This window comes from Rhinopithecus bieti, unplaced genomic scaffold, assembly GCF_001698545.2.
Source record: "Rhinopithecus bieti isolate Rb0 unplaced genomic scaffold, ASM169854v2 scaffold_34317, whole genome shotgun sequence".
In the NCBI taxonomy this organism is placed as follows: domain Eukaryota; kingdom Metazoa; phylum Chordata; class Mammalia; order Primates; family Cercopithecidae; genus Rhinopithecus; species Rhinopithecus bieti.
Genome location: NW_016814779.1, coordinates 497,603 through 504,009, shown reverse-complemented (window position 1 = coordinate 504,009; position 6,407 = coordinate 497,603).

Genomic DNA, 6,407 nt, shown 5'->3' with positions numbered 1-6,407 from the left:
AGAGGAGAAGCAATCCTGAGGCTCCTTCATGGCTCTCTTAATGAGAACATTCATTTTATCTTCAATGGACTAGCCCAGTAACAAAATGTGCAAATAAATCCTCTACTGTACAGCTTTTTCTTCTGAGGGGCTTGACAGTTTGCTGTCTCCTGATTGCAGTTTCCTTACCCGTCGGTAACACTCTGCTTAAAAGGTGGCTCAGTATGATGTTAGTGGGGATTTTTAGATTCCAAACTTGACATTTTAATTATAGAATAAAAGACTTGGGCCATTTTCAGAGAACAAGATAGGGGGATTATTTTGAGGGACACTTTGGTGTCCCTAAATCAACTTGGAGAGACAGCTAACTTCTAACAGCCCTACACTCACCTTGCTTTAATCAGATCTTCTCCTAAGCACTCAATAAAATCTAACAATGTACTGGGGTGAGTCTTTGTCCTGGGGTTATTTGAGCATTAGCTGTGGCAGCTGCATCCAGCTCCAAGTGACGTGTATGATCAATTCTTGCCAACATGAAGGCCACCCATCCAGCTCTTCCTTTATACAGCCCTTTGCAGAACGGCTCCCCAAAGGGTTATAATTAGAATTGTAAAAGCACATAAACAAAATACAAGCCACATGAGCCTGCCTGCCCAGTTTCGGAAAATTTGAAAGTGTCAGAGAAAATCTTCATTTAAAAGTTTTAGGACAAAATACAAAGGAGTAGAATTGGATTGAAACAGAGAGGTCAAACAAAAATAGAGCAAACTGGTGGCAAAAAGGCTATTTGTTTATTGGGGATTATGTTTAAAGGTAGGAATTTAGCTGGAGAGAGTGAATTGAAGCCTGGGGAGCTAACTCTCTGTTTCCTGTAACCTCCTTTAACTTGTGACTGGAAAAGCTCATTTGAGGATTTTGATGAGCTGGAAAACTCAGCTTATAGGGTGTGTCTTTGGAGAAATCCCTTAGTAGTAAATGGTTGTATATAAATCTGACAGTTCATTGACTGAGAGCTCACTGAACACTAGTCAGTTGCTAGATTTGGGAAGCAGGTGGAGTTCAGCTACTCCACCTCAAAAGAGGCTACTGTGGGATATTGATTGTTTTGAGTTAAAGGCGTTTGAAAAATAGCAGATGCCAGAAGGGCACTCTGATCTCTGATCTTCCTTTTTCTTCCTGAAAGCAGGAAATAAAACTCCCACGTGAAAGGTACCCTCCTTGTACCAGGAAAAAGAAAGATATTCTTATCACCAGAGATGTGGAGTTGGGGCCAAGAGAAATCTGTGCAAACAAATACTATTAAAGGAACCCTAATCTTCCTTGATGCTTTTCCACAGTTAACTGCCTGAGCTCAAGCCCCTTTGTTTGGCCGCATTTCCTTAATTTGCTGCTCTTTGTCAAGCCTAGTAGATAAACCTTTGGTTCTAACTGCTTCTTTGGGTCTTCAGATTTTTCGGTAAAGGCGTCCATATATATGTAAAAACCTATTGCAATTCTTATGCTTTTCTCTTTTTAATCTGTTTTATGTCAGTCCCAGCTGGAGATGCTGGAAGCTTGGAGGAAAATTTTCCTTTCCCTACACAGGGGATGAGAGAGGTGCATATATGGCCTCTGCTTTGAGGAAAGGAAAAAATGCACAGGAAAATATGGAACACTGTTTATAGTGAACACATGAACAAAGAGCCAGTTCATTATAGCTTGGGTCCCATAGTGGAATGCCACCTCAATTCACTCACCTTCTAGTGAAGAAGAACGTTCATTTGACGTTAAATTAGGAGTCAACAAACAAAAATTGGGGGACTTTTGAAATGCCAATTAAGAATAGAGTCTTCCCTCTGTTTCTGATAGTCATAAGTTGTTCTCTATGAGTTATACCACAAAATCACTGTCATTTATAAAACTAATGCTAGCCTGTAACTAATACCCTGTACTAAACTATGTTTTACCAAAGTGTTTCAGATGCAGTAACAGTAACTGCTATTATGTAAACTGTTCACAATGATTATTTAGATGCTAAAATTCCTTACAGGTATACTGAGAGGGGCTCCTGTGCCACACCGTTAGTTAACCCCTTTGAACCATTCCCTCATCTGGTTATCATAGAGTCTTGCGAGGAGGGCTCAGTATCATTATCTCTGAGGTAGAAACAAATAACCTGAGACTGATACACAGAAGTGGTAGTGAGGAGGGAAATTCTGATTCAAACTTGGGTCTATCTGGCTCATAACCTTTGCTCACTCCCACCTGCTTGCCCACCCATGATTCCCCCAAGGAGGTCAGGAGCTCCCTGGGGACTGGAGAAGGACCTTGCTGGCCTACATGCTGGAATCACTTCCCCCTGACTGGAACTGGTGCCTCCAGGCTGCAAGAAGGAAACTGTGATGTTGAGATAGACACAGTAGCCTCATCCCTCATTCCTGGGGGGAAGAGGGATCATAGAACGTCAAGTGCATTTCTCAGGTTTTAATTAAACAAAGCAAATACTGTACAAGAAAAATCAAATAGGTGTCCTCAAGAAGTTTATTAAAAAATAAAGAAAATCTATTTTTTAATCCAAAAATAAAATTCTAAGCCCCTAACCAACCAACTGATGGACATCTCCCTCAGGCAAGGGCATTCCAAAGTTAACTTGAAAAACTAGTTCAGGCCGTGTGGGAGTGGGGGTTGGACATGCCTCATTATAACCTGCACCTTTTGGAATTCAGGTACAACTGACCAGCATTAACATTAAAACAGAGACCTTAAGACTGAGAGAACAGACTCTTCAAGTTCAACAAGAAACATTTACAATCTGCTCTCTCTGAAGCCTGCTACCTGGAAGCTTCATTAGTATAAGGACCTTGTTCTCCACAGTTCCTTATCTTGACCCAGACATTCCTTTCTATCGACTCCAGGTTTTTAGAAAATAAATCTTTCAACCAACTGCCAAACAGATTATGACTTGGAAGCCCCTGGCTGCCCCATTGTTCCAGACAGAATCAATGTACATCTTACATGTATTGATTGAGGTCTTGTCTCCCTAAAATGTATAAAACAAAGTTATAGCCAAACCACCTTGTCACACGTTCTCAGGATCTCCTGGAGCTGTGTCACAGGTCATTAGTCACTCATATTTGGCTCAGAATAAATTTCTTCAAATATTTTACAGGGTTTGACTCTTTTCATCCACAATTTTCAAAAGCACTTTGCAGCAACTCATGGAATGTACCTCTGATTTCCTAAGAATAACTACCTCTTCCTCCTCCTCACCACTACTTTCATCCTGAATTTTAAAATGATAATACGATCAACACTTGGAGTTAGACTCATTAAAGTTTTATTTTTAGGAGAGGTTTACAAGAACTATGTGACCCACCTGTGGCAATTAAGGATACTAGAGTGCTGTTGTGTGAGCTCTGGGAACTGGCACCCTGAGCCTTGGCTGTCTTCCAGATTGGGCTACTATATTTAGCCTCACTAAAGTTCTCCCCTGAAGTTGAACTCATGGCCACATTTTCATTTCCTGAGTTTTTATGTGGGGTCACACATTTCTTGAGGGGCCTTACCTTCTGAACCTAGCTCTGTCATTGCTCTGTCAAAGATTTGCAGAGGGCAAGTCATTCAATTCCTGGGACTCATCCTGACCATCTAGAGAATGGAATGATTCATGGACAACTGCCATGAAAAATAGCTAATTACTGGAAATGATTGTGGAAATCTGGAATACTATGTATGTCTTCCAGCCTCAGGAGGAGGGGAGCAACATGTGCAGACGGTATTTTTCCACCAAGTGTGGGACTTGGAAGAGCTGTCAGATGTAGACAAGGTTCAGCAGAAGAGGTCATGGTTTGGGAATGAGCCAGACAGGGCCTAGGGCAGAGATGACTTAATTTGAGACAGTGTTCAAGGATCCGAGAAAGGATCTGTTCTTTCTACTCCCCTCTAGTGCGACACTGACCCTGCCTCATGGGTACATGCATCATGGGAGGGTATAATTACCTAAAATCATTCAAATTAGTGATTAGAAGGTGAATATTGGATTTTTACAAAGAATGCTGTTGTTGGGTTCCCGTTTCTTGGAAAGTTTGTATCTTCTGATTGTTTGGTTTTAGGACAAGATACATATGTCAGTCTTAGTCTTGTTAAAATACCACCTTTGTTATATATTTGCTCATTTATATTTTATGGTTGTAAAAGAAACAACCATAAAAATTGATGTCAGCTTTGTGGAAACTACCTAAAACTCTAAGAAAGTAGTGAATTTTCTAAGTGTATTTTTCTTTTCAGATGACTTTTTCATCTTCCTCAAACTATGAGATGATGAAATAGCACAGGAATCAAGAACTGTTTTTTGGATAAAGTTCATCACCAAAATGTCAAAGTTATGCAAGTTTTCTGACGTAAGTAGGGGAAAGCATCAAACACACACATACACACATACACACACATGCTTACACAAACTCACAATTGCTCAGGAATCACAGGCTGTGCATACTCCTTTGCAGGTAAGGAGTATCATTATAAAATGTCAATTTGTTCAACACACTGCCAAAATATAACTATGAAACTATCAAAATTCCACATCTGGGGTATCAAAACTGCTTTATACTTTCGTTTTTCTCATTCAAAGATGGTTTATAAAAGTGTTTTGGAAGCAATAAAAGCTATTACCTAATTTGTTTAAGGTGATTAGATGATATGCAAGAGCACTTAAAGGTATTAATCCCTATAATCTGAGTCTTTAAAAATTTTCAACCCATAAATACTTTAATGAGTATTCTGGAAATACATGAGGGCATTAGCTTTACTTTAAAAGGTATTTAAAACTCTTCACCACATTTTTCCATTTAGCTGTTTGCTTCCAGCTACCCTTGGGCAAGTTGTTTGGTCAGAGGGCTGGCTGTGCCTTTGCTCCTAAGGCAGATCTTACAGGCTGCCCATTGCGGAGGTGTGCCAACTGTTTGAAGCTCCCCAAGGTCACAGGTGAAGCCTTGCCTCCTTAGAATCTTTGGGATAAAGGATATTTTTAAGATTGGATATAGGTAAGGCATAGCTCGTTATAATACACCAAAGGCAATTGCTTATATAAATAAGGATCTTAGTAGCTGAAATTAAAATAAGCGAACTTCATTTTGTGCCATCAGGTCAAAGCATGCCTGGTCTCCCCCTAACAAGGCAAAAGATTGTGGACATTATAGCTGTGCTACAAGACTTCACATAACATTTGGCTCAATAAGCTGCTGAAATTTTCCAGAAAAAAATGGATATCTGAGAATATTTTCTATTGTCCTGTCTCCAATTTGGAAGATTCACCAGAATCAGAATAGTCGTAGGTCTCTCCAGTGGTTAATTTTCTAAACAAATGAATGACCCAAAACTTAATGTTTGCAAGTCTCTGAAACACAGTCATAACTTCTGTCAAGCACTAGGAGTGAACATCAGCTGAGCATTTCTAATTATTATTGGGTGGCCTCTATATGGATGACCATGATGCAGTTTAAGATCCAATGTGTCCTCCAATGTTTTCTTCTAGGAATGGTTCCTACTTGTTTCCTCTTCCTCACCTGAAAGTATCTCTAACCTCCCAGTTACTGGATCAGAAGTCAGATTCTTTACTGGTCTTCATCTACTAATAGTTAATTCTGGTCTGGGCAGATTCAGAAGGTCTGCAAGTATAAATTTCTTTATTTGTGAATGGAAATAGGTTGCAGGCCTATTCCATAGGATGGGATGCAGATGAAAAGTGTTGTGGATGGATCATGGCATACAAACACCAACTCAAACTAGAAAGTTGGAGCCATCCTCTGCTCCTCTCTGTACCTTGGCTGATAGATTGCATCTGCCTCTTTTTGGTCACTCTTGCTGTTTCTGGATGAGGTCAGGCCTCTATCATCTTACTCTAGGAATATGGTGTCTTGTTTCAACTGGCCTTTTAAAAAAATCTCCATTTCATCATTCACATTCTTGATAGCAAACTAATGATCACATATGATTATACTACAGTCTCCTGCTCAAAACTTTGAATGACTCCTTATTACTTACACATAGAAAAAAAAAATTGTATTTCCTTAGTTTGGCTTTTACTTTCCTTATCATCTAGCTTTAAACTACATTTTAAACATCTTTTTTTTCATTATATCCTCTGCTCTAGGTACATAAGTCTCCTCCTTATTTTTCAAATACAATTCATGCATTCGTATATTATTTATTTATTTATTTATTTATTTATTTATTTATTTATTTTTAGATGGAGTCTTGCCCTATCACCCAGGCTGTAGTGCAGTGGCACGATCTTGACTCACTGCAACTTTTGCTCTCAGGTTCAAGTAATTCTCTTGCCTCAGCCTCCTGAGTAGCTGGGACTACATGTGTGCACCACCATGCCTGGCTAATTTTTGTATTTTTAGAAGAGATGGGGTTTTGCCATGCTGGCCAGACTGGTCTCCAAC